Below are 7,222 nucleotides of genomic sequence, written 5' to 3'. Positions count from 1 at the left end.
CAGGGTCACCATGTTGGTGAAAACCCAAATAACACCGGTGTAGGGAAAGGTGCTACCTGCTGGTAGCTCATTCTCTTCCCAGGAGAAGTCCCAGGGACACACACAAAGGGAAAACAAGGCCCTGATGCATGGTTCCCACCTTTCTGCCTGACAGACCCAAGTTCATCACCTAAAGCTGCCCCATCACCGTGACCACACCCTCCTGCAGGCACAGCCAGCCCTGGCCCCATTTCCCTGCCCTTTCTCTGGGGCATCCTGGGTACCCTTATGGTGCTGGTGGCATCCACCAGGGTTTGGCACATGGGGTTGCCTGGCAGCTTGCACCCTGCAAAAGTGTGCTTTGAAGCAAAACTCTAGTTCCTGACCTAAACACATTTTTACTTTCTTTCACAGGCTCACATGAGTTCTTCCTGTAATCGTAAGTTGTCATGCTTCCCATGCTACCGCCACACATTTCCATCTCTTGCCCATTTTGCTTTTTTTTTTCTCTTTACTGACTCATTTTAATTGCGTGTCTGAAATTTGAGGAATTTCTTTTGTTTTTGTGACAAGAGAACTTGGCTTCTTGGGGAAAGGTTCCCTGCGCCCTCTTGGTTTCCACCGCATGCCTGATGCCAGCTGAGTCAGACAGCCATGCTGAAGCAAATTAGAAAAACAGGAAAGATGTTTGGCAGCCTATTTCAAGTTCATCAGAGGAAAAAGCTGGGAAAAAAAAAAAAAAAAAAGAAAGAAAAAAAAAAGAAAAAAAAAAGGTCCTCGATAAAACTTGGATACCTTTATCTGGCTCCAAGCATCCATTCATGGTCCCACTCCCCTGAAGGTGAAGAGCAGAAGTTCTGACCTTGCATCTCACCTGCCCTTCTCACAGGTGAGCAGCTCCCAGCACACAGAAACATTTAAACAAGCATGATGCAGGCACTGCTAAATCATTTCTTTGCTGTCAGCTGCAGGATGGCATCAAAGCCATCAAGGAACTCCCAGGTTCAATTTGTAGCAATAAATCTATTTTTCAGGATTTTCATTCTCCATCCATTTTTGCTGATGTGTTTTCATTTTTCTTCATCTATTCTCATAGGGACCATTACAATTCAGAAACTAAAACAGAAGAGACCATTACATTATGTTGCGTAGTGGCCATGGCAGAGATAGAAATGCATATAATGCATATACTGGATGCTTCCTACCCAGCAGAGCAGAAATACAATTGCCAGTGCTCTTGCTGTTCAGAGTCTGGTGGCACAATTCTTGCATCTTTATTGCACTCTTCCTCACTGCGTCATGGGTCTGGAGGAAAACCCTCCATCACAGGGGCCATCTGACCACCGAGATGGCCCCCAGAGAGGTGCCCATGGTTGACATATCAATGATATTCACTATTTCTTCTTCTTCTTTGTTTTCCCTCTGCAACAGAAAGCAAAAATAGTACTAGCTTATTTTCTCATGCCTTGCATGTTTTAACTGCCCCAGTCCCTGAGGCCTCCAGCCCCAAGGTGTTTGCATTTCACTGCATTATTTGTTGCTGCATGCTAATCCAATAAGCCTGAACTGACATGAATTACCATACTGCATGGGGAAGGATAGGTTTAGCACTTGCGTATTTTAGACATCTGTCAAGATAGACTTGGACTGGAGGGAGTCTCTGGCAGGCTCGTCTATACTGCAAGTGGACAGGGACAGAGGCATTTCCTCCCCAAACTCCGTCTCTAAATTAAATCATTTTAATATTATTAAGTTCATATGAAGTCTCTTGGTGCAAATTCCAGGGACCTGATAGAGCCTAGTGCCTAGCTGGAAATGAGCCGTGAGACTTCATTGCTCCGAAGCGTGACCTACTGCGCTTTCTCTTCCTCTAGCAGCTTGGGTTTCGGTCACTTCACGCTGGGAGTTAAGGCCTACTTGTGTCAAATGTCCACCTTCTTCCCCAGGCCTTTGCTCAGTAGTTCTGAGAATTATTTTGGGGGGTGAATATAACTCATGTGCTGGAAAATATATTTTAAGGAATTTCTGGATTATTTATTTATCCTCAAAAATACATAAGCCACCTTTTAAAGAGTTAAAAAGGGTGACATCATTAAAAAAAAAAAAAGTAAAAAAAGTCCGGTTTTGGATGCAGAGAAGCATTTTGCAACAACTTCAAATGAATTTTTTTCATTTTTCGCATGTGACTGAAAAAAAGCAAATCCACTTTGACCTCAATATTTTTCCTTTTCCTCCTCTTTATTGTAGTAACCAGATTTTAAAACTAATTAGACATTTCTAGCTCCTCCCATAGCAATTCTTGGTCATCTTTTACCTTTCTTTATATGCACTGTTTCTTACTTAGGTTGCTCCCATGCCAATTTGAAATCTCTGTAAATAGTGGCTGCTCTTTCTCCCACTTCCTGCTACAGTTTCGGTGTTTTTTTCTTTCTCTTTCTTTTTCTTTCTTTCTTTCTTTCTTTTCTTTCCTTTCTTTCTTCTTCTTTCTTTTCTTTCTTTCTTTCTTTCTTTCTTTCTTTCTTTCTTTCTTCTTTCTTTTCTTCTTCTTTCTTTCTTTCTTTCTTTTTCTCTTTTTCTAAACCAGACATTGCATGATTTTAAACGAACACAGTCCATACGCAACAATAATAAAGATGAAAAGTCCCTGCGACTACCATTGGAGAAGCATCCTCAGACAGTTCCTGCATGCTCGTGCTCCCTCATGCTGCCTTCTCCTGCATCAGGCTCCTCTGCTCGGCAGGGCGGCGGGCAACCTTGACTGCTCCAGAGGGTCCCTGGGGGCCAAGCTCCCTTCCTGGTTGTGCCAAGTCTTTCTTTTTGATGGTGAGTAATTTTTGACAAGTTCTATGTATCCTAGCTTGCTCTTTTTTAAAATGAAAATTATAATTTCTACCTGACTGAGAAAGACAGATTGTTATGATTGATTAATATTTCAAAAGGGCCTCATAAATCTATAATCTCTCCACAGTATTACAATTCGCTGCTATTGCTCTGTTCCCCTGGTTAGTCTTTGGATCCCCTATAGGCAGTTGCTAGTCTCAATTTACAATAGAGATATATTGAAATGTACAATAAAGGAAACAGACAAAGAACATCAAATGACAGGGCTGTGGAGCTGGAAAAGTTTAGGAGCCATTTCCTATTCTGTCAATAACCTTTTTCTTTTTTTTTTCCTTATAGGTGAAGCTTAGCACCACATATCTGGCATGCATTTGATATAAGTTTCTGGTTTTAGTCTTCAGTCCTGATGAGATTTTCAAAATCTCTCTCAAGGCACAGAATTCGCTTTCTGTGTTGGAGAGTGTTTCAGTCTTGAGCAACAGGTGGAAAATCTCTTGAAGTTTCCATCCACAGATCTATTCCTCTGCGATGTTCACGATGGACATCAAGATCTTTGCATTGCAAGTGTGAGGCATGAGAGCCAGGGTACTGCTCCTTGTCTTCACGGCCCAGCAGGGCAGGAGGCACCTCGGCAGGCATGGGGCCAATAGACAACCAGGGGAACGGTGAGGCCAACAGGGGCAGGACTGCTCCTCAGAGCCACCTGGGCAGGCTGTGGACAGGGGCTACAGAACTGCCATGAGGTTCTCCAAGGCCAAGTGCCAAACCCTGTAGGTTGGAGGGACGAACCCCATGCAGCGGAGTGAGCTGGAGGCTGACAGGGAGGAAAATAGCTTTGCAGGAGAGGATTTGGGGAGTCTGGTGACAACAATGACGGTTGGACTAAATGATTTTGGAGGTCTTTTCCAACCTTAATGATTCTATGAACAATCCACCCAGGTGCCAGCTTGTGGAGAAGATGGAGCCAGGCCCTTCCTGAATGCCCACAGAAGAGGAAAACAGACAAAAGGTACAAGAGGGATAACTCCAGTTAGTTTTACTTGACTGGTTTGGCATTAGAAGAGGCTGTAGGAAGAGGCTGTCTGGAGAGGCTGGGGGATCTCCATCCCTGGGGACAGTCACAGGGCCCTGAGCAATGTGATCTAGCCATGGAGATGGCCCTGCTCTAAGCCACGGGTGGGGCAGACAACATCCAGAGGTCCCTTCCAACTTAAATTATTCTTTGATTCTTAGCTCAAAATAAACAAATTTTGACATTAATTATCCTGCCTTAGCTTTTTCCTATCAGCCAGTCTCTGAAGTAATTTATGGCTCCATGGGCTTTGGGCGGCTTGGAAGAACTCTCCCTTCTGGAGCAGAGTGAGGGGGAGCAAACCGAGGGAGACTTGGCAGGATGCTCAAGGCTTTCATGATCTAATTCAAAGGAAGGTGAACTTTACGTGACTTGACCCTTATTTAAATCCTCCACTCTCATGCTCTGAAGTTCACAACCTCTCCTTTTACTCTCACTGCAGAGTTACACCTCCTTCAGAGCCAGCGCTGGCGTGACTCACCCTGGCGGGCACTGCTGTGCAGTCATCTGCCCGAGCTGTCGCCCTGCTGCGAAAAAGCTGCAGAAAGAGGAGACTGGGAGCAAGCTTAACCTTATTTTGGATTGCTCGCTGCCGTCTAGGAGCAGTGAGAATTAGGAATCAATTTCCATTTACCCACTTCAAAGCGAATTGTACTGTCTGCCCAAGGAAGCGTGGGGCGCAGCTGAGGAAGATGCTGCTTTTGTGCTGGAAATGTTACAAGGTTCAAAGTGCATTTAGGTGCAACATGTGTATGGATGAGTCAGGAGATCCTTGCTTCAAATGTGAGCTCTTCAAAGCGGCGCCTTCCTTTTCTGGTGCGTCTTGCACAGACCTCTCCTTTAAAGACCACAAAGCTGTAACGAAATGCTGAACGGCTCTAATGTGTGAACTGAGGCTGCCATCCACTGCAAAGCAGGACTCCCCCAGGGTTTCCTGCTGCCCCAGGCAGATAAAATGTGGCTGCCCATCTTTATTGTTCCCATTGGAGGTGCTGCATGTGGCCGTCCACCCTGGAGGTCTGTTGCTTCCACCAGCCCTGCCCCAGGGCTGCCTGCAGGGGCAGAAATTTGGTGCTCATTTAAAAGAGATAAAAAACAATTAGATTGCAGATAAAACAAGTTATCTCTGCTTGGAAGGCTTGTCAGTCCATTGCTTTCTCTGTGGTTAGAGAAGGTGTCGTGCCAAGCTCTCTGGTCCATGCTAGTTGCTCCATCACTGTTTGCACCAGGCGTGGTCAGTGCCTGAACGGGAAGATCTGCCCCCGCACCCGAGGTCTGCACCTGAGTCTGCTCCACAACACACAGGCTTGGAGCCTGGCCTGGAGCCCTCAGACAAGGCATTTGTAATTAGTTCTGGTAATTAACCCAGCACCCCTACACCCCATGCCACACCACCCTCCTCCCGGCTCATCAGAATGGCACTATCTCTTGGAGCATTACTTCACAAAACACAGCCCTGTCCGCGGCTTAAACCCTGGCCTCTTTAATTAACTGACAACTTTAATCCATGTGTTACACTCTGCTTATCTGGAAACTGACTTTTACTCCTGATAAGCCGTCATCTAGTTGCTCTCCAATGTGGCCCATGCCCTGCTCCACCCTGGCGGTTACCTGCTCCCGCAGCGATAATCCCCGGCCTTGAAATGCTGTGCTAGATGCAGCAGGGACAGCGAGGGAGTCCTTGGTCCTGCTGGTATCAATATGGAAGAAACCAATGTGACTTTGGCTAGTGTATTCTGGGTTTATTTGCCTTCTGGTTTTCCACTTCTAAGGAGACATTCAGAGTCCTCTACCACCGGGAGAGTGACTGGTTGATCTTTATTTTGTTAACACGTTTCTCAGCCATTTGTTCCTGTCCAGAAATGAGGGATTGAAAAAAAAAAAAAAAAAAAAAAACACCTCCAAATGTTTTTTGGCTGTTTTTCTAAGAGTTTCTAAAGGACTTTTGATGCTGAAGTTATGTGTAGGTTTAATCAGTCATTGGGTCCTGCCAGTTTTAGCCTGTTCGGCCAGTTTTCTGCTGTTATACTGTTTTGGAGATGTGCAAACCATCCTGGGTTCCAGGCATGCATATGTTCCCTTTCACTCTTCCCCTGTGGAGCAACAAATGAGAGAGCAGCTTTGCAGGGAGATTTGGAGAAAATGCTTTATCAAAGTGAGAGCATGTGTCCATCCAGCACTGCAGGGGACTGGGAAGTGGAAGGATGGGGAATGGGGGAATGACAAAAATACCTGGCGGCCACGATTCAGGAAGGATAGGTGGGAAGGGGTATCATCACAGGGAGCTCCACAGCGAGCAGCAGTGAGAGGAGATGAAATGGCAAATGTGCAATGTGCCCGTGCAGGGGAAGCAGGGAGAAGACCAAGGTGTGTGTGTGAACCCTGCCCGAAGTCTCTCTGCTGGCTGAGGACAGCAAGATGGAAAACAGCTGGCACACCCCGGTGCTTTCTGCAGCTGAATCCTGGGATGCTTTTCCCTCCTTCCTTATTTCCTCACCCTCAGTCAGTCCTGGTGCCCTTTCAGTCGTTCAGTCTTGCAATGTCAGCAGCACAAGGATCCTGAAATGCTCCAAAGTCATTTCCGTCTTGCAGTGCCTGACACAGAGACCTCATTATCCCAGAGTCCTGAGCCTGTCTGCACTTTCCTAGGGGATTTTATTCCTGCGGGGTCCAGATATTTTTACAATCAGCACAGGCAGTGCTATGGGAACTGGGGAAGGATGCATGTCCTCCCTACCTCTGAGGGGACCTCTGTGCAGGCAGCACACGCACAAGGTGACTCCAGGCAGAAAGCTTCGTTAGCATCAGCGCGGCTCCTAGCCCCCGGGGCTGCCATGCAGGGCAGAAGAGAAAGGCAGAGGAGTGTGCAGGTGTCGGGCTTGGGCAACAAAAAGGAGATATTTTCACTGCCTTTGCTGCTGCCACTCGCAGGATTCCTCCAGGCCTGCGTGGCACTGACCTTCTGATGAAATTCGGTGGAATTGTGTTTACCTACTTGTACGTGGACCAAAGGAAAAGGGAAGCTATTTCATTATCAGCTTCAAAGCTATCGTGTAGCTGCACGCATAAAATACCCATAAAAGGAAGCAGTGGCAGACTGGGATTTAATGAGAAAACCACCAGCAACCCCGGCACAGCACCGAGCTCTTGCAAACCGCCTGCAGCAGTCCCGGCTAGGCAGCCCCAGCCCAACGTTGGAGGTTTCCTGAGTTTCTCCATCCCTCTAACTCCAGGGCAGTTTATTATTTTATTTTCTTTTCACTTCTTTAATCTTGCTTTAAACCAACGAGCTGAGTAAATAATGGGAAGTATATTTAAGCAGGAAGATAG

The 7,222-nt window shown here is 46.4% G+C and overlaps 1 long non-coding RNA gene across 1 annotated transcript; it reads left to right on the top strand.

The window, feature by feature from the left end:
* Positions 1 to 2,338: 2,338 nt before the first annotated feature.
* On the top strand, positions 2,339 to 5,700 carry LOC121064146. Its single transcript, XR_005816350.1, has 3 exons — positions 2,339 to 2,802; positions 3,760 to 3,829; positions 4,335 to 5,700. It is a non-coding gene; the product is annotated as an uncharacterized LOC121064146 (long non-coding RNA).
* Positions 5,701 to 7,222: the final 1,522 nt, after the last annotated feature.

The sequence above is a fragment of the Cygnus olor genome, chromosome 1 (genome assembly GCF_009769625.2).
Source record: "Cygnus olor isolate bCygOlo1 chromosome 1, bCygOlo1.pri.v2, whole genome shotgun sequence".
Classification (NCBI taxonomy): domain Eukaryota; kingdom Metazoa; phylum Chordata; class Aves; order Anseriformes; family Anatidae; genus Cygnus; species Cygnus olor.
This window is presented reverse-complemented; position numbering and strand designations above follow the sequence as displayed.